Source organism: Pezoporus flaviventris, unplaced genomic scaffold (genome assembly GCF_033815535.1).
Source record: "Pezoporus flaviventris isolate CSIRO_AGI_PZ_B2104156 unplaced genomic scaffold, CSIRO_AGI_Pfla_v1 ptg000031l, whole genome shotgun sequence".
NCBI lineage: Eukaryota > Metazoa > Chordata > Aves > Psittaciformes > Psittacidae > Pezoporus > Pezoporus flaviventris.
In genome coordinates, this window is record NW_026892579.1 from 46,774,826 (window position 1) to 46,800,260 (window position 25,435).

The window sequence follows — 25,435 nt, forward strand, 5'->3', positions numbered from 1 at the left end:
AAGTAAGCAAATAGCGATGTGAGGAAATAATGTTCAGCACTGAAATATGAGGACAGGCACATAAAAATTCACAAAAGATTATAGCTTATTTCTTAGAAGGGGAGGTGGCTGCACTGGGCTCATAGTGAAATAAACTTACATGGAGACAAAGTATTCTTAATTTTTCAATTCAGTAAAACCTATGCAAGATTTCCATACCACACCTTTTCTATTAGGATAAGGTTTGCGAGCTGTGCTATGTCAAAGTTTCCATTCATTTTGCTTTCTTTCTTATACTTTTCTCATTTTTAAAGTATGTATTTCCACAATTTCCTCAGTGTCATGCATCCTTGTGATCTTCTAGTTAGAGTAAAAGTAGATCTCCCCAGTACCTGCTAAAAACAGAGTTCATCCACAGATAACCAGTTACTGGCAAGTCAGTTCCATTATGCACCTTATGGCCAGAGAAAATGATGTAATATCAGAATTTCATACAGGAGTAACAAAATAAAAATTCCCATTTTCAAATTACTCTCTTCCTCATGATGAGCAAAAAAAACGGAACAGGCACAAATGAAAGGATTAAAAAAGATGTTCTCTATGAGCCTGTCAGTTCCTCTGATAAGTACTAGTATGATTTTTGTTATCCTTTTATAAGCAGAGAAGGGACCAAAATGTTTGTTGCCAACAAACCAAGTAGATGCTTTAATTACATCATCACAAGTAGAAAAAGGAGTAAAGGAGAGCATAGAAAAAATTCAGTGGGAAATTACTGATTTACTCACCTCACTCCAAAAAACATTTAGGTGTACACTAGATACTAACTTTTGTCCCTGTCTGTGAAGTCTATCCTTATTTAATCTTGGAGGGTATTCTCCTAATGTGTGGATATTTCACTTTCAACTACTTAAAACTTCCTAGGCTTGTAGATGGACACCCAACACCAGAAAACTCCACATTTTCAGAAGACTTTTTATGTTAAATCACCTCCAGTTTGCTGTTGGTTTTGTTTTCTCTTGATTTACATCCTCAGACAACATTTTGATGGCATTTATATACATACAGGTATGGAATTAGAGTGGAATTATTTTCACTCTGTAATCATAAATTGACCATCTAGATTAATCTGTTAAAACATTTTTAATACAAATATATGTATTTCACCTAGAACCCAAGTTCCTCCCATACCTAACAGGAGAGAAAAAGGAACCTCTAGGTACATCTCATCTCCTTCTATAAAGTTAAATCTAAAATATAGGAGGTGACTTGTGCTAAACATGCCTACTTCTTTCCACTGTATATAAAGCTATCTTGGACAAGTGGTTCAGATTTTAATGCTATACATACTTATAAGATGCACTCTCCTAAATTCCAAAGTCTAAAGAGATTTTTATGAAATCTCAAAGTTCTTATTTTCTTATTTTGGTGCCTTAAGAAATTTTATAATACATCCCTCAGGAGTCTTAAGTCTTGCTTAAACAAAATTATAAATACCTTTATTACCTAGGAGTTATTTCATACCACTTTGCACATCTAACCTAGTCTAACTTTTATGAATTACTTAAAAGAGGAACCTAGTGATTGTGTGTTTACAGTTACATAAACTGTGCTGAATTTCATCCTCTGGGTGTTCTTAAATGGTCAAAATTTTTATTACTCCTCCTTAGAAGAAATGCTATGAGATTATGTTACTGCTCCATAGATATCTTATGTTGTTTTCGTGCATGCATTCTATGTTTATGTCATCATTCTCAGTTCTTTCTAAACCAATGATAAGACATTTACTACTTGGGAGACTAAATAAAATATAAATTGCCTTTTATAATCTGAAACGGGATCCTTTCTCCATACCTTTCAGACAGTACTGTAAGGGAAATTGTACGGCTTTCATCAAGGACAATGAATTAACTGTAAACTACTATTCAGGTTGTGTAAAGATTCAACCTCTGACGATAAACTAGAATAGAGAGGATGCCAGCATTTCTCATGTTTTATAGATACAGTATGGAAATTAGAACTGCCCCAAGCTCAGTTTCACAAACAGACGTGTGAATTTCAAGTAGCAGTCTTGTTATACATACATATGATATGTCTTCTTATGATTGTAGAATCTGGGAAAAATAGTTTTCGTAAACTAAAAATGAGTGCAAAAAAAAATTTTACCAAGTAAGTTCTTTCCTGACTTGGAAATACTTTTTATATAAGACATGGCAGTGGAAATGATTAGACAAAAGGTGATTACTTCACAGGCTTACCAGAACTCTGTTAAAAGATTGTTGCAACCCCTGGTTAGGGTCACCAGTCCTCCAAATACAGGATTAAAAACCTCAGTAAAAACAATTTATGTAAAAGACCTCTTTCTCTCTCCTCTATCTGTCTTTTAAAGGATGAAGTATCTTTTCTGTGGCCCTTACAAGCAGCAAGAATGATTTCAAGATTCCTCTTTGATAAGAGACACTGAAAAGTAACATGCAAATTCAATATTACATCAGAAAATTTTCTCATTTGCATCAAGTTAATTAGCAGAGGTGTTCTTTTGTGGCACAGAGAAAATGAACAGACCACTGCACCCAGCCAGTTTTACTCCATACAGGAAAGATGTCCCCATACTAAATCAAATCTACAAAACCACAAATTGTTTTCTTGTATAAAGCAGCCAATAGTGGGATACTCGTTTCTAACTGCAACATATACACAAATGCGAAGTAATTTGTGGATATATTTATAAAATGTAAAGCAAATTATTTAAAATCATTATCTTGTATCATGTTTTTAAATTGTAAATTCAGTATTTACTGACACTTTCATAGGTACTCTGTTAACTGCAGTTCTTATTTTTCACTTTCTCTTGTAAAAGATGGAATCATAGAATCATAGAGGAATAGGACTGTACAAAAAGAGTCCAGCTCTCACTTAAACAGTGAAAACCAGCTCATAATCACTATAAAGTCCTGTGCCATTAGATATACAGCACCACTCTGCCACTTTATTAATTATTTCCTTTTAAATAGCAATCAGTGAATCCAGATGTCTGAACGTGAGAGACTGTACCTGTGGCATCTGGATCCTTCACAGATTCCAGAATTAAGTCTGCTATTGGCATTTGAACTGAATCACACTCTGTCTAAGTATTTATACTGCCTTTGGCTTGCTGTGTTATTGTGCATTTATTAATAAGCCGGTGTGCTTACATATTCTGTGCACTTTGGCAGAAAACTTATTCCCATTGAAGTCAAAGGGAGTTTTGCCATCAACTGCAAGAGAGCCAGGATTTCATCCTTTGAGTTTTCACTCACAGGGATAAATCGAGCTCACCTTAGGCAGGCTCTTCCATCCACTAAGCCCTCATTGCTTATCCATTAAAAAAATCTGCTAAAAGAAGAGGTTAAGCCAAAAGATCCTGGTTGCTCTGTCTTTATATTATCAGCACAATCATATATCTCCAATTTCAACAAGGGTCAGCACAGAACATGCTCAAATTGAGACTTTCAAAGCACTCACAGGATGGGTGACAGCAGGCAAAGAGATTTTGGCTCAAAGTTAAAGGCAGGATCCACTGGACTCACAGTTCTGCTACTTCCTTCTTGCTAAAAGCAGTCATGCACCATGTTGCCGTGGACGCTCCCTGTGGTGGTTTTGCACTTCCAACACTATTTGAAAGCCATAAATATTTATAGCTAAAGATATATCTTTAAAAAGAAGAAAAAAAAAACCAACAAAAACCACAAACATCACTGAACTCAAATCTTTTAAACTAAAATTCATCACATATTTTGTGAGCTTTTAAAAGCCTTTTAAAGACAGAAAACTCAGGAACAAATTCGAATACAAATCAAAGTAGTTTGAGAATGGGGTTCTTTTTCTTTAATCTTAAAATATTGTTTCCATGAAATGGGAATGAAAAGTGCTGGGAAACTTTCTGTGTACTTTTCAGGGTCCTGGTTATTTTGCCAAAGAAATCTAGGGCAAATTTATTTTAGTTAAACATTTATTTGGTGGCCACTGTTTCTCCAAAGATCATTTTGCTATCCTCACCATTAACCATTTGTTTCTCTGAATGCCAATAAGTGCCACAACATTCATCTACAAAGAGGTGTAAGGAAGTATCATTTATTAAGGAAAAGTTGCAGAACTAGTTTTCATAGTTCAAAATCTTGGGTTTTGCAGCTCAGTATCATTCAGGTCATGAACCATTCCCACTGCTATATAGTGAATTTTAAAACCTATCAATCCTTATTACCCCAAAGAATAGAATTAATAATATTTAAGGTAAATAGCTACATTTTTTTTTTTTTTTCATATGGTGGAATGCTTACCCACTAAGAAAAGAACAAAGGTTTAGTCGAACAGCCAAGTTACAGAGTAATTCTCCATGTGCTCACTCTTAGCCTGCAGCAAATGAAACTCTCAATGTCAGGTTAAGCTTACATCTCCTTAGGGTTAGGCATCTGTATGTCAACAGCTAGATCAGTTTAGCTGACATGGAATAACTTCTAAAGCCAGAATAAATTGAGCATATATCTGAGTTGAAAGTTGAATGCTAATATTTAGGTTTTATTTATTTTTATTTTAATAAATATAGTATTTCAGTCATGGAATTCTGAAATGGACCAGCATTTGGTTACAACACTTATGATCTGTCTGCACTTTATATCTGCTGCTCCTCAAAGCTACATAAATTCATACCTTTTCGGATTAACAGTATAGTCCAAATCTCTGCCTGTCTGTATATTTTAGCTTCCTTTTTCTAAGTGACAGGATATTCTGATTACAGAAACATGTCTGGCTCATAGATTTTAAATTTCCATTGAAAACTGCCTTTCTTGCCAGTTCATTGCCATGCCTGGAAAGCTTGCTTTTCTCTACTTTGCCCACTGTCAGCAATTATCTGACACTGGTCTCCTATCTTGTCACATGAGGTTATTATTTTGAGCTGGCATATTTTGCCTGGTTTTGCATTGGCTTCTGTGTATCTTTCTTCTGATCAATCTTTCTCTGAGAATTCATATGAAAACTGTGAGAGAGCTCAATATTGCTTACTGCTCTCTATGCTGACCCAGGCAGAATAGATTCTGAGGAAACCATGGATGTGGTAATGAACGGCCAACACATTCCTACCAGGAAAATAAAACAAAAAAAAGTAAGTGCACAGCAAATGCTGAGGAAGGAAACAACTTCATATTAATTTTTAAATAATCCCTGGGCATTAATCTTACTATACCTTCACCAGGAAACACTGCAGTTCAGAAGGAGTGGACATGGAGAGCATAACTGTTTCTGCCAAAGACCTAGGAGCCATAGTATGGACTTTTTGTGGACTTCAGACTAGTTTTGATCTAATTCTACAGGCAACGCAAGTTAGGACTGGAGAGCTTACAGTGCTCTGGTTTAATCTTATTTGAAAGGAATGCAGTTTGTGTAGTCCAAGACAGCTCTGTAATGTGGATCAGAGCAGAGTAAGAGAGAGGTTTGCTTTAGAAGCACATGCTGGATCCATATTAAAAAGTGAATGTAGTTATATCTTTAGGTTATCTGAAGTGATTCACTGCATTTTTGAGTGCCTACCTGCGTCACGACCTACTTCTCATTAACCTGTTCCTACCTCATAATAGAAATAGATAGCTAGAATAAGCTAAAGGAGCATTTTGTATCTCCTCTTACTGTTGCAACACTGTCAGCTGTCACTGGAAAAGTTTAGCTATTTCTCTACTTCTTCAACTGTTCAATGATTTGATTGCTTCTTTTTTTCATTTCTTTAGGTTGTTTCTTTTTAATTTTTTTGCTTTTATTTTATGTGCTTTGGAAAGCAGAAAGGTTACAGTGTCTCTTCCACTAAAGGACATGTAAGATTAAGCATTACCTCTCAGAAAGTGGCATTTTAAACAGAGATTAATTCAAGGAATCAGTATAACTAACATTATAATCTTCCCAGAAATTAAAAGGATGGTGTTAGACTTTTATTGTTACTTTTGGTAAGAAACAAAGCTTAGTCTTGTATTCTTTTCTTGCTCAGAACTTCTTATCTAGGTAGGAATTTTGACTGAGCATGAAATACACAGGTAAAATATCTGAGTAAAAGTAAAAATAAGATGTCCTTCAAATTTACTTACTAAATTATCTAGTAAGAGGGGTGGTGACTGGTTCACATTGCATTTTTGTCTATCAGCTAAGGGATAGAGCAGTCACACGAAAGCTGAGTAAAATCAGATAGAACATGTATGGACCGAGAAGAGTCTGGAAACCCTGACTTCCATTTCCTGGGCAACTGGTTTAACTCTCTAGACTGCTATACACCAGTCTGATGCTTCCTCCAGCTGCAATTTTGGATGAAACTGTCTGTGACGGCTGTACTTTGTGTTGAAGTAAATGTATGTTAGAGGTGTCGAGAGACCTCTGATTGAACTGACCTTCCAAAGGAGCTGAAATTGAAATGCCTTGTTTGTAAATCATAAACAGCTTTAAGGGATAGAGCAGCACTGAGAAGCCAAGATGGTGATGCTTCAGGGAACATAAAATATTTTGGCACCAGATTAAGTTTTCACTAAAATTATAAGCAATATCTTAGGTGCCAAAAAAAGATTTATATAAACAACTCTAATGAACTGAGTTGCCTACAATCCTAATTGCATTGAATTTCATGTACCCAAAGGTTTTTCTTTACCTTGTCCTTTGAAAGCAAATGGATGAAATTCAGGCTTTGTGTTAATCCAATGCACTTTCATGAGCAGCATTCTACATCATCTTCCTGTAAAACACGCATGTTAAAAATAATTAGATAAGTTTGAACACTGGGAATTAACAAAATATGAGCATTTCTGAAATTTACACCTGGATTGATTTTTTTTTTAAAAAAAGAGAGAAAAAAAAAATATTTGCAAGTAGCTTGCATTTCTTTTTCTAACCTAAAGCATTTAAAACCATCAAAAATAGAATAGTGGCTATACCCAATTTTCCAAAAGTGTTAAAACAATCTTAGGTTACATAAAGACACCTAATGGGAATTCCAGTTTAGATTTTTTCATTTATGTCACTACTCCAAGCAACCCCATTAATGTCACTTGTACTTTGCTGCCTGGGTGCTTTAAATAATTCTCTTGTAGGCCCAGTTCCCTTAAAAATTCCAACTCTTAACACTAAAACTATAGGTCTGTTTACCTGACTGAAAATTGCAAAGGGGAAATTTATGAAAATATCATGTGTATTTTCTGCTTTTCCCAGGGGAAAAAAAATTAGTGTAGGTGTAAACAACTACATACAATATGAATTACTTATCTGGTTTTATTTTTCCATGAAGTGTATCAGAGTACATCTAGTATTACAGTTGGCACATATTAAATTGTTTTTCTAGCCAAAAGATACTTTTTTTTTTGTTTGTTTATATCTGACTTCTGTGTCTGACTAAAATTCAAATTTCGCTTTAAAGCTATGATTCATTAACAGTACTAAACGACAAAGACTTTTTTCTTCTCAAGATAATTTCTTCATTCAAATATACGCTTTATAGCATATATTTGCTGTAAAGCAGTGGTTCCTTCTGCATTTAAGAATATTTTTACATGACTAACTTTAAACTTTTTCTTTGTTTTTCTGTTACTAACTCAATGAGCTCACTGTCACGCAGCAGACAAATTTATTGTGCTGTGCAAAGGTTGCGGCCAACAGAGATTTGCTACGTGCAAAGTCCAAGTATATGGGATCTTAGTAATTAAACCGTGGTATTCCTTGTTACTTCTTTATAATCCAAATGGGTTCAGATAGAACAGCTTCTTTATAACTTCTCTGATAAGAACTGTGGTAAACAGGAGGCACAGGCAGACACTGGTTTCAGGCTTTAGTTTGTTCACTCACTGACACCACTTTTAACCCACATGCACAATACTGATAAACAGTGGTAGAGTCAGCACTATTGATAAGACTCCTGTTCCCTGTACAAATACTGCACAGGTCTTGCAGTTGAAAAAATTCACAAGAATGCTTGTCAAAGTTGTTTTTCGGCTAAGAACCTACTACACTGTACATGCATCTACAGAGTCTAACCTATCTTGAGCTTCTCCAAGTCCACATAGTAGACAGGAAATATCAGGAGATATGTGTCATAGTCTCTTCAATGAAACTTAATCTGAACCATGAATCTGAACTAGAAAAGTTTCATTGTTCTACCATTAACTAGAGTTTGTAAGTACTCCTCTCATCTCATTCTCCACTGGATGACAAAACTATAAAGAGGACAAATATCTACAGAGAATTATAACATTAGCCATAAAAGTGAGATAATCAAGTAAGCAACTATACACTAATTGGCAACGCTTAAATACACACACTCCTGACTATGTAGTACAGAAAACAACTAGCTTATATTCCACTCCCACATAATGGTCTCAGTGTTACCAGGAAGATGTATAAATTTATGAAAATATCATTATTATTGTGTCCATTTTTCAGTTTTCAGAGCTGTCACTGTGATGTTTGCTAATTACCCACAACATCACCACACACTACAGGAAATTGGTACTGAAGTCTTTCTACTTCCAAGGAATAGGTTCCATTTAATTTCTTAAGACAGCTGGTGATACAGAGGTGGTTCTGCTCAGTACTCTTTCATGACTCAGACATGTGCTGATGTATAAGACTGACAGGGTTTAACTGGATTTCAGTTTTGCTTCTGTCCCACTAGCAGTTTTCTAGCATTACACACAGACAGGTTCAGCACATTTCTTTCATCCCCAGGTAGGAAGGAGATAAACAGAAGACAGTAAAAAAACCTTGCCTGCACCCTAACAAAGGATCAGGCAACAGACTGCTACTGGAAAGGGCCAAAAGCAAATTACCTCCTCTTCAAGAACCCATACCTATGACAGGCAGTTATTTATCATTTCTATATGGATATGGTAGTTAAAAACAATTGATGCCTGAAGCACTTAAGAGCTTTGGTAAAAATAAGCTATAAATATATTTCATTGCTTATTTTAATTGAAAAGCACCAACATGAATGGCTATGCTGTAAGCAATACTAGAGTATTGCTAGAGTTACTGCTCCTCAAGGTGAAGAGACATTTTCAAGACTAACCTATATCCTTTCATTCTGAAAGGAAACATTTTTAAAATGGTTTCAGAATACAGAAACATTTTTGTGACATTACAGAAGTTGAAAAGCATCCAATTGAGACAACTGGAGAATGTTTTCAAAAGCTGCATCTTTCAAATTTGGACCACCCAATATTTCTTATATTTGATATGAACTTAGATGAAATGTTATGTATATTTGTGCCATTAACGTTACATTTCCTTCATATTTTTGAGGGATTTTGTGTTATTTGTGTAGTCGAGTTTAATTTTTTTCCTTTTTTCTCTATGAGAAGTTAAATTATTTTAGCAATTATAAATGGATATTTTGATTTGTGGCAGTAACAAAACCATATTATCCAAACTGTGTGAAAGAAAGTCCATAAATTATGGAAATTTAGCATTGAATGGCTGATCCACTTTACTGGTTATATCACAGAATCATACAAGAAATTAGGCTGGCAGGGATCATCAGGAAGTCATCTGGTCCATCTGCTTCTCAAAAGAGAGTAGACTTCAAAGTTATATCGGATTGCTTAAGGTTGTGACCAGCTGATTTTTGAATAATCTCCAAGGATGGAGATTCTACAACCTCTTTGAGAGACCTGTGCTATCATTTGATCACAGCCATCCTATGAAAGATGTTCTTTTTTGTTATCTAACTGGAAATTCCCTTGCTGAACTTTATCTCCCCCGGCCTTCCACTGTTCACACTTGAGAAGCATGTGGCTCCAACCTAGGTAGTTGATCACCCTACAACTCTCTTTTCCTAAGGCTGAACAACCCAGCTCTCTCACATCATATATCAGGTGCTCCAGACTCCAAACCATCTTGTCAGCTTCCCTCCAGACTTCCTCCAGTTTGCCAGTGTCTTTCTTATACCTTAGAGATCAGGACTGGACACAGTATCCCAGATGCAGTTTTAAGAGTGCTCAATATAGAGGAATAATGACTTCCTTAGACCTCCTAGCTACTCTGCCGCTCTCTACAGCTTCTTATAAGGTAGGCCTTCATAGCTGAAGAGACATACTGCTGACACGTTCAGCTTGTCTACTAGTTCCCTTTCTGCAAGTCTTTTTTATCAAGTCACTCCCTGTTCTAGCCACTGACTGTTAACTTATGAAGCACTGCATGTGGTCTAATCAAGTCTAATCAAGTCTTCGAGGCAACTCTAGCCCCTTTAGCCAGTACACACCTCCTCACCTTGATTTCAAGAAGCTATTACACACTATTTTGAAACCTTGCTACAGTCTACATAAAGAAATGGGAACTTGCTGACACAATGCTAGCTTTCCTCCAGTCCTTAAGAAGTATCTAAAGACTTACTAAAATGAGTATTAAAAGTACAGAGCCCCCCTCTGGCATCTTAAAAAAAAACGAAAAACAAAAAACCCAAACAGAACACATTTGGATAGAAGTTACACCTATATACTCATTTTAAGGTATGCATTATCACAGATCACAGAAACACAGAATTGTTAGAGTTGGAAGGGACCTCTGGAGATCACCAAGTCCAAACCCCTTGCCAAGGGGGTTATAATGGCTGACATCTAATTTCTCCATTAGTTAATATTGGAGTGGAAAATATTTGGGCATGACCTTACCTTAGATTCACCTAATATCCTTTCAAAAAATGAAAATAACAATAGTTCTAGAAGACTTTTTGTCTATTCTGCATGATTATCAGCAGCCTATCTTTCTATTCCTACAAATAGACAAAAAACACTATCAGAAATCCTTTTATTCCTGATATAGTTAAAACTTCTAAAATTGTCTTTAATTCTTCCAAACCTGGTTTTCTCATGTCTTTTTACTTTCCTTTTAACCTTTCTTGAATGTCTAACCTCTCAGTGAAATCCATTTATGTGACTTTCACCTTTCTGCATATTTGATCCTATTGTATTTGTCCCCCCTTATATTTTCAGTCCTGTGTGATTGTTTTTATGTGGTTTCCCAGGACCTAGTATGCTATGAAAATAAAATCAGTTACCACTAACATTTTCCTATCTAAATTTACAATGAATTGGCTCATGATTGTTCCCTAATTTTAAGATGTTACAAGGGTGCTTTAAGACTAGTGGAATGATGTCTACAGGTTGTTGCTCATATTAAAATCTCCATAAAAGTACAGCTTGCTTTCTTCTCCTTAAGCAATCTAAAGAAAATAAACAGATTGGCTATTCTTTTAAGCTCCACTCACAGTAATAGTTCTGTGAAAGACAGTAACAATCGCTGTCATGGTTAGAGGAAGGCAGCTTATGCTGAAGACAAAGGCTGTAACAGCCTCATGTGACTATTTATCTGGTCTGCTTTTACTGCCTCTGCTTCCCTCAGGTCTCAGAACCAGCAGGCTACGTATGCCTGCAGTAGTGGCCAGCTTTTATCTGCTGCTTATTGGAAACAGTTGAGGTTCTTTCCTATCATGTGATAGACATGTACATAGGGTGATGATCAGTGACGTACTGAAACACTAGTCACTGAAGATAAGGAACAGAAATGCTATGATAGAATAGATTCATAGAATCTTAAAAACTTAGAATCATAGAATCTTAGAATCATAGAGTCATAGACTTATAGATTCAAAGAATCAAAGAATGGTTCAGTTTAGAAGGGACCTAAAAGATCACCTAGTTTCAATCCCCCTGTCACAGGCAGGACACCTTCCACTAGACCAGGTTGCTCAAAGCCCCATCTAACCTGGTCTTGAAAACTTCCAGGTACGGGGCATCTACAACTTCTATGGGCAATCTGTTCCAATCCCTTACAACACAGTCTGTCTTCACAGGAGAGGTGCTCCAGCCCTCTGATCATCTTCTTGGCCTTCTCTGGACTCACTACAACAGGTCAATTTCCTTCTTATGTTGAGAACACCAGAACCGTACACAATCCTCCAAGTGGGGTCTCACGAGAGCAGAGGGGCAGAATCACCTCCCTTGACCTACTCGACCTTCTTTTGACGGAGCCCAGGACACAATGGGCTTTCTGGACTGCAAGTGCCCATTGCTGGCTCATGTTGAGCTTTTAATCCACCAACACCCCCAAGTCCTTTCCCTTAGGACTGCACTCAACCCAGTCTCTGTGCAGCCCGTAGCTGTGCCTGGGATTGCCCCAGTCCATGTTCAGGACCTTGCACTTGGCCCTGTTGAACTTCACGAGGTTCACACTGGCCCACCTGTCAGCCTGTCAAGGTCCCTCTGAGTGGCATCCGTTCCCTCCAGCGTGTTGACTGCACCAAATAGAGTGGTGTCCTTGGCAAACTTGCTGAGGGTGCACTCAATCCCACCGGTAAATATGCTAAACAGTGCTGGTCCTAATATCAACTACTGAGGAACACCACTTGTTCCTGGAGTGGACATTGCGCCTGTCCATGAATACTTCTGCTTATCTTTACCCAGATTTTCAAATAAACTGATTGAAGCCTTCTCCTCCCAGTCACCATCTTTCTAAATTGTCTTCTGGCACAGGCAGGAGTAGATTTTGGGCAATGAATTATATGTCTGTGTTATACAGTTGCAGTGCATTGCAATTCATCACAAAAATCTGGCATTTCAGAGAAGCACTCAGAAATATACTGGACATGCATTGGTTTTCTGTGTTTGCAGTAACTCTGATAGTGTGAAAGAAATAACATATATGGAAATAATATAGCTGGAGATGCTGGGGGAAGAAGTATCTGATCTTGACATATAGGCTCTACACAATTATAACAGTCATCTGCAAGCATTCATTGTCACTTGCTACAGAGCTGTTGGCAGCATGGTTATTATTACTTCATATAAAAAATGTTGCTTCCTCTTCTTTTGCATAATGTTCACTGTCCAAAAAACAATAACCCACTAACTCTAACCTTTCCAGGTTTCAGTACCATCATAAACTGATTAAATTAAGTTTCTTTCATTATTCTGACTCCTGGAATTAATACTGGCAATTAAATATATAGGCCAAGACATCTGACATTAGTAGGATAAGCTGCATGAACAAGGAGCATCTACATATACAAGGACAGAGTCATGATATCGATATGCAAATTCTTTAGGGCAATGTCTATGTTTCTTAGCTCCATGATACCCGATTGTGATAAAATAGAAACATTTTAATTAACAGAAATTACTTAGTAGTCTGAGACTTAGACCAGCAGTCTCAGTAATCAAAGATTTTAAAAAACCAACAAATTAAATGAATGATAAAAAGACAGTATTGATATCTCTGACCCAGAAAAACAAAAATGCAAATTAGTGGTTGCCAAGGCCAAGGAAGGTAATGAATGTAGTTAATGTCATCACTAATTGCATGGCAAAAATCTACAAGCAATAGCAACTTAGCAGTCCTCAAGATAAATTCAGGATCTGTAGTTTCTAGATACACACACTTTTTAGTGTGAGTTAGCTCATAGTGACACAGAGTGTGTGTTTACCAAATTCAAGTTTTGAAGTGTTGCTTTGTAGATTGAGCAATCTTCATTTATTCTGCTTTGTCATAAAATCAGATATACTGGCTATCCTCAGTAATTTACTCCGTGAAATTACCATGAATCTGACTTAATTTACTGATTCCAAGAAAGGTTCATATGAGAAGTCACACAGATGAGCATCCTTCCCCTTGACCCAACTTTCTGTAGACCTGTTTGTGAAACTCGTCTGCAAAATGATTTTTTTTCTTGAAAATCATCAATACATTCTTACCTTTAGGGCTTGTTTGCAAAGGCCCTTTTCTCAAGTCACTATTTTACCAGGTGTTAGCTCACTCTTGAAATGTGGCCTCAGTATATCTGGGCACAAACAAAACAGAGAAATATATACTTCAGAAGCAGCTATGAATTTCACTGAGACTTTCCTAGAGAAGGCATACTTAAGGGATGCCAACTATCAAGTCCTCCTCAGTTCTGAAGTAGCGGGAAACAAAGATTGCAGTTGGATCTGCCCATCCCAAGATTGCTTTTAATTTGATAGAAAACAACAGTCACCACTTTACATGGTACTATGTATCACTTGTAGTTAATTCTATAGGATTTGAGGCACAGTTTCAACTCAGCTCATGAAGGTGGAAGCCTTGAGAGACAAACTGCTCTTAAGAGAACTATTGGTACCACAGGACTGGCCCAACCCTCAGTTAAAACTCAAGTCAGATAGATTTCCATTTGAATTCCAAGTATAAATAGAGTTTTTCAATATATATAAAAACTCCAAATGAAAAGAAATTTATCAGGACGGGTCTGTCTCCACACCTGTGATTTCAAAAGCATTTACATGATTATTCTTATTCTAAGGCAAATAAGGCGGTAAATAAATGTTAAGTTTAATGTGGTACTGGTAGAGACGAAACATTAATCTGCATCTGAGAAAAGAAATGAGAAAAGATACCATGAAGACAGTTTGGCATTTAAGATGAAAAATAGGACTTACTTGCTTAAGAGAGAAATCTAGAAAGTCTAGATAACCTCAAACCCATTAAGCTCTGAAGTTTTATGCAACTTCAAAATCTGTATGAGGGCATTATGTACATTTTGATCCTGAAATTTCCTGGTTTGTCAGTGTCAAATCCAAGGACAAAGATCAGGACAGAGTTTTGAATGAGTCTCAGAAGTTCATAGTTAATGTGACAGAAATGTATTAATTGGTATTGAAGAAAAATTTAAAACTTGAACAAAATCCTACTAAAGCTGTTTTTCTTTCATTTAACAGAAAATGTTCCTAATCTCTTAAAGCTCTTAGCAAGTTCCTGATTGTAAAAAAGTTATTTTCATACTTGATTTTCAGTTTTACTAATGTCTTAACTGCTCTCAAACATGTATTTAATTGTTTTCCTTTTTTTTTTTTTCTTTGGAGGGGGGGGGAGAGGAGGGGAAAGTGGGGGGAGAGCTGGGGGAGGAGTCCCAAAAATGCCAAGACTCAAAGAACCTGGTACCTAATTCGGCTGTCAGTCTAGCTATTTTGTGAGAATTCACAGCAGATTTTCTCTGATGGAAGCTGTCACTGCAACTGAAGGTGTGACTGCAGTGGAGAATGGTTTAGGGAAGCACCAAACACATTATCTGAAGACTATGGATGTCAGAGCAGAATAGCAAGTAAAGCATATGCCTAAGGTCCCCACTATGATTGCATAATCCATGGCGAAGTCTGTGCAACTGCCTCTTTCCTGCTGTTAACCCACGGTAGCCAGTTCAAAGCTACTATGTTTATAAACTTGCTTATATTCAATAAAAATTTACATTCTGAATTTTATTTTGCTGGATATGTACTGCTTGTGTATGTAGTTCTTGAATAATTTCATATTTTGTCAATTACTTATATTTTGTACTTGCTTGTCTATTCTTCCTACAGAAGATCTTTTAGAGGTATTGCTGTCTATTCTTGCCACAGAAGATCTTTTAGAGGTACTGCATATTGTGTAATTCTTTGTGGGGGTGTGGGAGGCAGAGAATGATAAGAATTATGCAAAGCAAACACTTTTAGGGCTTAGATTGACAGATAATGCTCAATTTCAGACCACACTGACCTGTTCAGCTGAAAGATCACCCTGACACAGAACACATGAAAGAAAATGAATCACTTCAATGAACCGCTATGACCATTTGACTGAATGTGACCCTCAAACGCCTCCTACCTTTTCCAGTCCCTTGCATTATCCCATGTAACAAAGAAAATTGCAGTAAAAATGTCAGTTAAGCTTCCAATCAATTTGGTTTGGAACCATTCTATGATTCTAGGAAAATTGAAAATGCTTGCTTCATAGACTCATAGAATCATAGAGAATCGTTAGGGTTGGAAAGGACCTTAAGATCATCAAGTTCCAACCCCCCTGCTGTGGGCAGGGACACCTTAAGCTAAATCATATCACCCAAGGCCTCCTCCAACCTGGCCTTGAACACTGCCAGGGATGGAGCATTCACAACCTCCCTGGGCAACCCATTCCAGTGCCTCACCACCCTAACAGGAAAGAACTTCCTTCTTATATCCAACCTAAACTTCCCCTGTTTAAGTTTCAACCCGTTACCCCTTGTCCTATCACTACAGTCCCTAATGAAGAGTCCCTTCCCAGCATCCCTATAGCCCCCCTTCAGATACTGGAAGGCTGCTATGAGGTCTCCATGCAGCCTTCTCTTCTCCAGGCTGAACAGCTCCAACTTCCTCAGCCTGTCTTCATACGGGAGGTGCTCCAGTCCCCTGAACATCCTCGTGGCCCTTCTCTGGACTTGTTCCAACAGTTCCATGTCCTTTTTGTGTTGAGGACACCAGAACTGCACACAATACTCCAGGTGAGGTCTCACATGAGCAGAGTAGAGGGGCAGGATCACCTTCCTCGACCTGCTGGTCACACTCCTTTTGATGCAGCCCAGGATACGGTTGGCTTTCTGGGCTGCAAGCGCACACTGCCGGCTCATGTTCATTTTCTCATCCACCAGCACCCCCAAGTCCTTCTCCGCAGGGCTGCTCTGAATCTCTTCTCTAACATGGGTAGGGGTGTGCTCTCTGCAGATGGAGAATGAGTAATTTCTGCTTTTAATAACCTTTCTTTTACATTAGGTAAGTGACAATGTAGTTTTTCCAATGAAGTATCTAGGAAAGTCACTGTGTACCCTTTCAGTGGGAATGAAGTCAGCTTCTTAGAAATCAGCACATAGAGGCTACATCTGTGCCCCAGGTGTGCCAAAAAGGATCTGGGATTATTCTCTGCCCTTTACTCAACTGGCATAATACAGTTGCACCCTCATCATTAAAATTCCATACTCTCCAAACAAAGTCACTGCATCCAAACCTACTGTAAAATAGTTCCTGACCCAAGCTGAGTTTATAATTATGCCCAGGAAGTTTTTTTGTTGACTCATGACAAAACTATGACAATGAACAGTCTGTACAGAAGAATTGTCCCCTTTTGCTGAAATCTTACATAAATCTGTCACTAAAAAAATCTAGACTTTTCCAGATTCAATCTGTCACTGACTTCCATAAGGGTAAATTTTCCTCTTTATTTCGAAAATAACATATGTGCAAATTTCACAAACCATCTAAATTTAGCCTTGAGATAACTTCTTAATAGAAGGGTAGAGCTAATGAAGCATTCTTTCTATTTTTTTGTGTCTTGGTTTTAATTGACAAAGTTTTATCCATAGATTATGGAGCTTGATGCAGGAATTAACAGATAACTTTTTAGGAAGATTGTCAGGAGGAATTGTGACGTACATATTACAGATCTACTAAAAATTTAACAACCTGCTTCACAAATGATAACATTTGATTAAACTCAAACTAGAAACATAGTTTTATTTTAACTTAGTTAAATAATTTATTCAGCTTTTAACCTACAAAACTGTCTGAAGCATAAACTTCAGTTTCACAGTAACATTCTTTGGGAAGTAAGATATTAAGGAAGGATTCAGGATTATTGTATTTACATATGAATAAGATTCTCATTAAATACAAAACATTTGTAATTTGTGCTCTTAAATAAAGCTATCAGGACTGTATTTACTTTAGACAAGAAGAAAAAAAAATCTCTATAAACATGATTTGTATGTGAGGGTTTTTTTACTGAGCTCATATTTACTTCTGTATGCTGTAGATAGATACACCAGTAGCAATCTTAGCAGGTCATCATCCTTTATTACTCAAGTGTGTACTAGTTATCTTAAATGCTGGTCTCACCACACTAAGTATTTCAAGGTTAGATCATGCATTAGGTAACACATGAGTACCAGCACTTTGGTGTTAAGTATGTTCAGCAGTGTGGGAATTAGAGAGCTAATTTAATTTTGTTCATACATGGATTGTACATTAGCTGTGCGTAACTGCCCCTTGGGGGGGCACCCTACTCATGAAGATGATTGGCTGTCTCAGTATTTGAAATCTATTCTTAACATACATGTGAAACACTTTTTGTTAACAACATCAAGTCATGCCTTGTAACTCCTTAGTTTAGAACATTCCCTCTTACTGTATAAAGAAATCTGTATAGAAAAAAACATGTACTAAGAATTTATATGGAAATCCATAGGGTAATATTTGGAACTATGTTTATTCATCCTTTTTAGCCCCTGGTTTAGATGTTGCTGTTTTGAACTGAGGTACGATGCACTGTTAAACCTCATAGCACATCTGTGTAGAGTGTAAGGAGACGTAGGTTTTGCATTAAGGCAGTTGAGCTGATACCAAAAACCTACAATGTACAAGGCCTGAATGTGTTTTACATGGCTTAGACTGCAAGTAAAAATAAAGTATATGAAGCAGAAATCTCCAACTGCCCAGAAATACCACTTTACATGACAGAGAAGGGGAAACTTAAGGGCAGACTGAATGCTGGGAAAAGAGCTTAGCACAAAGTCTGGATCGAGAGGTGCAACTTACATAATTTTCTGAATGTGGCCAAGCTCTGTGCCAAGCAGGAGTGAATTTCAAATGAAAAATCATGCTACTGAGTACATTTTATCTTTTAATCATAGTACTGTCATCTTGATCCTACAATCAAATTCACAGATGAAAAATTCAAAGAAACGCTTACAGGCACATGGATGCAGTTGTGCAAGTCTGACAGTCCAAGAAAAACTTTTAATTGAAAACTACCCATGTATCATTTTTGCTTTAGTGGACGTGAGAATCAAAACCAATCTGCAGTACAAACACTGAAAAGCCAAATAGAAGCTGTTTTTTACTTTCCTCACAGTATGAGTAACAACACAACACTTTTCTTGTTGCTTACATATATGGAGTGAAATCCTTGCTCCAGCGAATTCAATGGGAGCTTTGTCATTGCCTTCCAAAAGGACAAATTTTTCTTCCAGTGCTCATGTGATTTTCAGCCTGTATTTGTCTCTTTAATGCATGCGATGAAAAAATCTTGTACTTCAATTCCAAGGATGGATCAGCACCCCACAGCAATTAAAACTGCTGCAGTATATCATACTTTCCTAGTATATTGTCTGAAGGAACACAGCACAGAAATATTTTTGCTTTATGTTGTACGAATAGATAAAATTTACAAGAAAAATAGCTTTAAGATATTTTACCTTCAAATCTATTTCTAAACTCATCTCTGAAAGTATGAAATTGTATATGCAGGTATGTTAGTACACAACAACCTTTTTTTACCTATCTGAAGGTAGGATTTAGTCATTCATTAAAAACAGTAGTGCTAAAGGCCACACACATCCATATAAACATCTGAGAGTACTAGTATGAAAGAACAGGTTGTGCATAAAGTATGAAAAGGAAGCACATATTGTAATGAACATTGCTACGGTTTGTGCTATGATTTCAAATTTAATACAAATGGCCAACATCAAATGCTAGAAGAGTTTGAGAGAACTCCTGTTTGTAAACAGAGACAAGATGTAAAATATTTAACAAGATGGATATAATGAATAACAGTCAAATCTAACATTGTAAGGCTTTTAAGAAAAATCAAACAAACATGGGACTAGCTTAAACCATAGACATCAGCTTCAAAAAGATGCTGAGCACTGCTACAGTGGGAAATAGAGATGTTCAACATCCCTAAATAAAAAAGCCTGTTACAGATAATAAACCTGAACTATGAGATGAAGAAACTTTTTCCTTTCTGTATTTTTCCTCTCTGGATTATGTTTTTACATTTAAATGAAAATTGTGCATAGAGATTCCAGGTAAGAATATGTTCCTTAAACATTATGCATCCAGTGGAAACATGCACAGACAGTGTTTTTGGGAAAAAAACCCAAAACCTCTTTTTTGAGACTGTGGGAAGTTTCACTTTTACTTGAATGTGTAAAATTTCACAAATAGGTTTGCTAAAGTTTTAAGTGTGAATTAAGACCACAAAAGTGCTGTCAGATATGTATAATCCAAAATGCAATCCTCTGTAGACACTCATGGTATTCATTAAATTCCACAAGAGGCTGTGGGTCTTTCTTCACATACTCTTTGTATGGCTGGGGCCAGAATTTAGTTAATCGATTTGGATGATAGAAATGACTCATGTGAAGAACCTATTAGAACATTCAGTTTGTCTCTTCAGGGACAACTAGATGATTTAGCAGGTCTTTTTCCACCTTTTAGTTCCTGTGACTTCATGACTCACAGTTCAATGAGCTCACTCACCATCAATACATGCAATAGTTTGTTCCACCACTCATCAGAAATATTATTCACTATTTCTAATGACAGAATTGCTACTGCATATGCAACTTCCTTTTCCCCCTCAGAATAAACTGATCTCAGAATTCAGAAAAAAAAAAACACCAACAATGAAACAAAACAAAAAACCTTTTTGATCTATACATCTTTAAAAATATTTGCTGTGCAAAATGGTACACTCTGAATCCAAAGAACTGAAATTATTAAAATTTTATTCTCCTTTTCCTGTATGGTCATTCAACCTCTCCACTAGCCCTGCTCTTCCACTGCCAAGCTGAAGAACTGGGAATTTACCCAGGGTGCCCAAGTCTAGCTTATCTCTGTGTGCTTTTACATTAGTTTACATTTAGTGAAGAACAGGAGGTGAATCTCCTTACCTTTCCCACTTACCCTGCTTTGATCAGCACTGCTGACCTATTCCACAGTGAACAAACAAATTCTTTGGAATGAAACTCAAAAACACTTTTCAGCTGCTAGTAGACATCCAGTCTGCTACACTAGAGCTAGTCTTAAATAATCCTCTGTCCCTTAAACCCTGTTGGATATTGGGTCACCAGCACCAATAATTTAACTTTACAGATCTACTCTGATTGTGCCACAGCAATTGCTAATGCAGACGGACCCTAACATTCTCTCATCCCACACATCAGATGCAGGTACCCAGGGTAAGAGTGCAGCGCAGGGTCTTCTTATGCATGTTTCTGCATTATGTGCCTGACATTTAAGATAACATAGTCGGCATGACCATACTACACAGCATCATACAAACTGCACAGCAGAGGAACCCAACCCACTAATACCAGGTCTGGACCTGTATGTGCACAGATGTACTGGTTTGGTGTAGTATATGGCAAAAAAGAATCTATTTTGGGAGGCCTCTATTAAAAGAAATTCTACCTTCTGCTTTGTGTCCCTGTTCAACAAGTCTCAATTCATTCTTTCACCTGTAAAATGAGCATGTCTTCCAACATAATGGGCATCTCTTTCTCTGCTCTGACACTTACTGCCACTGAAACATGCAACGTGAATTTTAAGAAGCAACAGATCTATTGCCTACTGCTGAAAGTATTTTGTAAAAGCTGTTTCAACCCTCTGCTTTTGTACATGTGAATTGTTGATTTAGTGACTAATTTCATATAAGTGATGGTATTAACATAATTTAAAAAATGACAGTGGTGGTAAGATAGACATGTGATCTAGCAAAACATTTGAAATGAAATTTTGTCTGCGTATTGAGTAAGCAGACACTGCAAATTGAAAATATTTCAAGAGTTAGTGCAGGTTACCTGAAAATAATTGAAGTGGTTTCAGATTGTGTGATAAATGTGATGACCTGCTAGCGAAACTCTTCAGTACATACCGCTCCATATTTCATTGAAGGTCAGACTGAATTAGTTGCTTCTACACTTTTTCCTTCTATTAAAATAACACAAGTGTATTTTCCAAGCATCCAGCTAATCTTGTGGTTGTTCCTGACACCTAGTGGCTATCTTTCAAGTTAACAGAAACACAAACTAAGGACACATTAAGAGACTTTGAAAGGCAAAATAGGAAAAACTGCAAAATAGGAAAAAGTTTTGAGATAACTATTTTGAGTCCCGTTGTTTTTAAAGTGTTTGACTACATCAAAAAAACAGCAAACCCTCTGGACTGAATTCAGAGGGAAAAAAAAAGAAAAAAAAGGAAGAGTTATAGAGATTTTGTAGTGTGAAAAGTTCTGAAGAGACACAGATGTAAACAATAAATATGGGCTTAACTAAGCTGGGAAAAAAATCTCTTTTATTGTGAGATTTATCTTAGGTGGAGGTGCTTTCACTGTTCATTTTTAGATCTTTGAAATGTCCTGTATTTCTGCCATTGTCACTCATTTCTACCTCTGTCTTACATGTATTTTTCAAAGCTATTTATTTAAAAGACAAACACAAATGATATTACAAGCAAATGTTGCAGTCTCTTTCAGAAAAGCAATTTGATTACATGCAATAAAAAAATGTTTCTGGCAACCAAAAACCACTTATGTACTTTCAGGTTTCCACAAGACTCAAACTGGAGAGGGATGGAACTAATCCAGGGAGTCTAAATTAATCTGCCCATCCAGTTTAGCATGTCATGACCTAATCAAATCCCATAGGAGACAATTTCAAAGTACTTTGGTATGACAGATTGTCCTCCCTAAAAAGTAAAAAGTGCAATGATTATCTATTTAAGTAACATTTTTATGATATTAATATTCAGAAACAATCTCAACAACACAAAGGATGGATAATAGAACAGTCGTGGGGATTGAAGGTTGGAGATGCTTTGTTTAATTCTCCTTCTCTCCCCATGAAATCAAAGCAGTTATGATTTCTACATCATTCTTCATCAAAGTCAAGTGCTTCAGAATGGGATTCATTCCAGTAAGCATACACTGCATAGAACTAGCATCATGAGCATTCAGACATTTAGCCACCCAAAAAAGAAGCACTAAGGAGAAGATTAAGCCTTAAACCCTCCACTGGGGAGAGAATCCGATCCTCTTGTAATCTGTATTTCTTGCCTGCCTCGGAGGGTGGTGGTTACCTAATCCTCTCCTCACTCTCCCCAAGGAATTCAGTGAGACTCACTTCTATTTTATAACTCAAACAGAAGAGAAGATGCTGATAACTCCTCTCCTCTCTTTAAATGGTATCCTACAGATTGCATGTTTCTCCCTTTTTTTCAAAACAATTCATCAAAACAAGTACTATTTATCACCTGCCAATAATATTTTAAGAAGGCTGCAGACTACTGTTGCTGTTTAGACTGGGAGATGAATGTCAGTGCTATTAAAAGCCATCCATTCAGTATCCCCTTCAGTTTTTACAAGTGATAGCTTTGTCTTATGTTCCCTCTCCTGAAAATCAATTTTCAGAAGTGTTGATAGTTAGCTAGAACTGTGGGATAAGTTGTTTGCTATCCAATTTCAGCACAGGAGCTCACTTACACAGAGCTACATTCCACTTCCTGGCAGACAGCTGGCAGTAGAGCTTCATTTATGATACTCCCTTAAGTGGTGGCGTAATACTTTTACTCTCTTTACACTTACTACTCTTGAGTCTATAAGGAAAACTAGTATCCATTCTTCCACAAGATATTTCATGTGGAAGTGTACTGAAAGTAGTCAAACTCAGAAACAGACCATAATCCCTTACCGAATAAAAATGGTTATGAACAGACACTTCACCCATGAGCACAGAAGAGTTTTTTTGTGAAATGTTCAGGTTTTTATTAACTGTTTTTAAGGAATATACTGGAGTCCTAGCAACATTTTCCTGGTGAGAAATCAATCCTCAGTGATGAGAAATGATTTCTCAGATAGAGTCCTATTTTGGAAAACATGAAGAAATACCACCTTCCTCAGTAGTCTGTTGTAGACAAAAACAACTCGAGGCTCACTTTAGAAGTTTTGTCTTAGTCGAGATTCATTACGAGAGTAAGGCCTTGCATATCAAAATTCTTTTTCAATTGTATTTTATTTTTATGGAATATAAACTGGAGTTTGTTGACCTTCCATACTGGACAAAACAGAAAAAAATATTTAATGCCTTCCTCACAACAACGACAAGGAAGGAACACATGGCTTTTTGTGGGAGTAACAGCAACACAAAGTTTGTAAAGACAATAAAATGGAAAAGATGAAAACCCAGATTTGGTTGTACTACTTACACAGTAAACAAAGCTGGGAAAAACAGTTGAGATTTAGTACTAATCAATGTGGAATGTGCAGCTTCACCAATATTTTAAAATATTCACAATTCAAATGTAAACACTGAATAAGTTTTGCAAGCCTTCTGAAGTACACTATAGAGATGTTGTGGGTTAATACAACACTGCTATTTCTGCTTTTGTCTGCTATGTACACTTACAATGGCCTATAGTGACTCTTCATGTCTCAGATGTTATTGGAGGAGCTTACTTCTGAGATCTGGCAGTACTTTATGTATACTTAACACTTTCCAGTGTAGATATGAAATCAGGGCAGGAGATAATTAAAAATTGTACTACTCTTGAGTAAACAAAAGATGAACCAGCCCCCCCCACCCCCACTGTGTCAGAAGAGACATATTCCTGTACTGTCTGAAATGATATAAACTGCAAAGAAATTCTGTAACAAAGGCGTAACAGCAAAAAAGCTCTTCTTTCCTTCCAAAAAAATCAATCAGCCCTGACAGGCTGCCTGGTTATGCCTTCTGTTTTCTCTTCCTTCCCTGCTTCCCTACCCCCTCCTCCCCCCCCATCCATCCCACAGCAGCACAACTTCAAACAAAAGGGACACACTGCATTCCACCATGCATAACCATCCATGGTTAAGGCATGCTGCAGGGAAGTAGTACACATTTTCTTAAATTCACTCATGCTGCAAGAATGTGACTTCTTTAACCATAGGATTATTATATTACAGCTGCCATCACCACTGTAATTTGAATAGGACAAAATGTATGTCTTGCTGCCTTTAAAGAAAGCCAGTGGTAGCACTCTGCCTTCAGGAGTAAAGCCTACATCACAGGGAAAACACAGCCATACCCCATACAGCTTTGTAATATTTAGTAGTCATGAGCTCAAGACTGCTTCTTATCTAGTACCTTAGTCTTCTGAGCTGCCATTCTGGGGCAGCACTCCTCCTTTACACTGCAAAGGATGCCAAGACACCTACCTTGGGTTCTAGATTTCAGTCTGAGGTTTTAATCGTGCAAGAACATAAAAGATTTGGTCTTATCTTTCCCCTCTAGAAATATGGCACTATTTAAGTTCATTCTTAAGGAACTGTGCCTAATTACACTGACAACTCCTATGTGAAGGCTGATCACCTAACACTTCTGCCCTTGGGCCGTGCTGATTGGCCGGGCGCTGTTGTCGCGTTCCCACCAATCAACCTTGAGCTGCGTCTTCTACACAAGCCTCTGGCGGCGCGTGCGGGAGCCGGTCCTCGTGCCGCCATCTTGCCAGCTCGGGGAGAGAGGAGGTACTGGGGGTGGCTGGGTTCCGTCCGACTCGGCTTCTTGGTGGTGAAGAATAATCGTGCTCTGGCGGTTGTGGCTCTCAGCCGTCGCTTTCGCTCTTGCGCGTGGTAAGGAAGCTGCTGCTGAAGGGTGGCGGTCTTCGCTTTCAGGTCTCGCCTGGTGGCGGCGGCTCTCGCCCGCCGGTCCCCGCGATGTGGACATGAGCACAGCTCCGCGCCTGGCTCTTCTCAGGAGAAGGATGCCTTGGGCGTCAAACAGCCCCCGTCTGAGCAGCCGTTTTGTGGAGCAGCGCCCATGCTTTAAACT

At 37.4% G+C, this 25,435-nt stretch overlaps 1 long non-coding RNA gene across 1 annotated transcript; it reads right to left on the reverse strand.

Annotated features, from left to right (window-relative positions):
• Positions 1-236: 236 nt before the first annotated feature.
• On the reverse strand, positions 237-24,878 carry LOC133273465 (uncharacterized). The gene is made up of 3 exons (XR_009744822.1): positions 24,823-24,878; positions 13,725-13,810; positions 237-371 (listed from the first exon to the last, which is right to left on the reverse strand). It is a non-coding gene; the product is annotated as an uncharacterized LOC133273465 (long non-coding RNA).
• Positions 24,879-25,435: the final 557 nt, after the last annotated feature.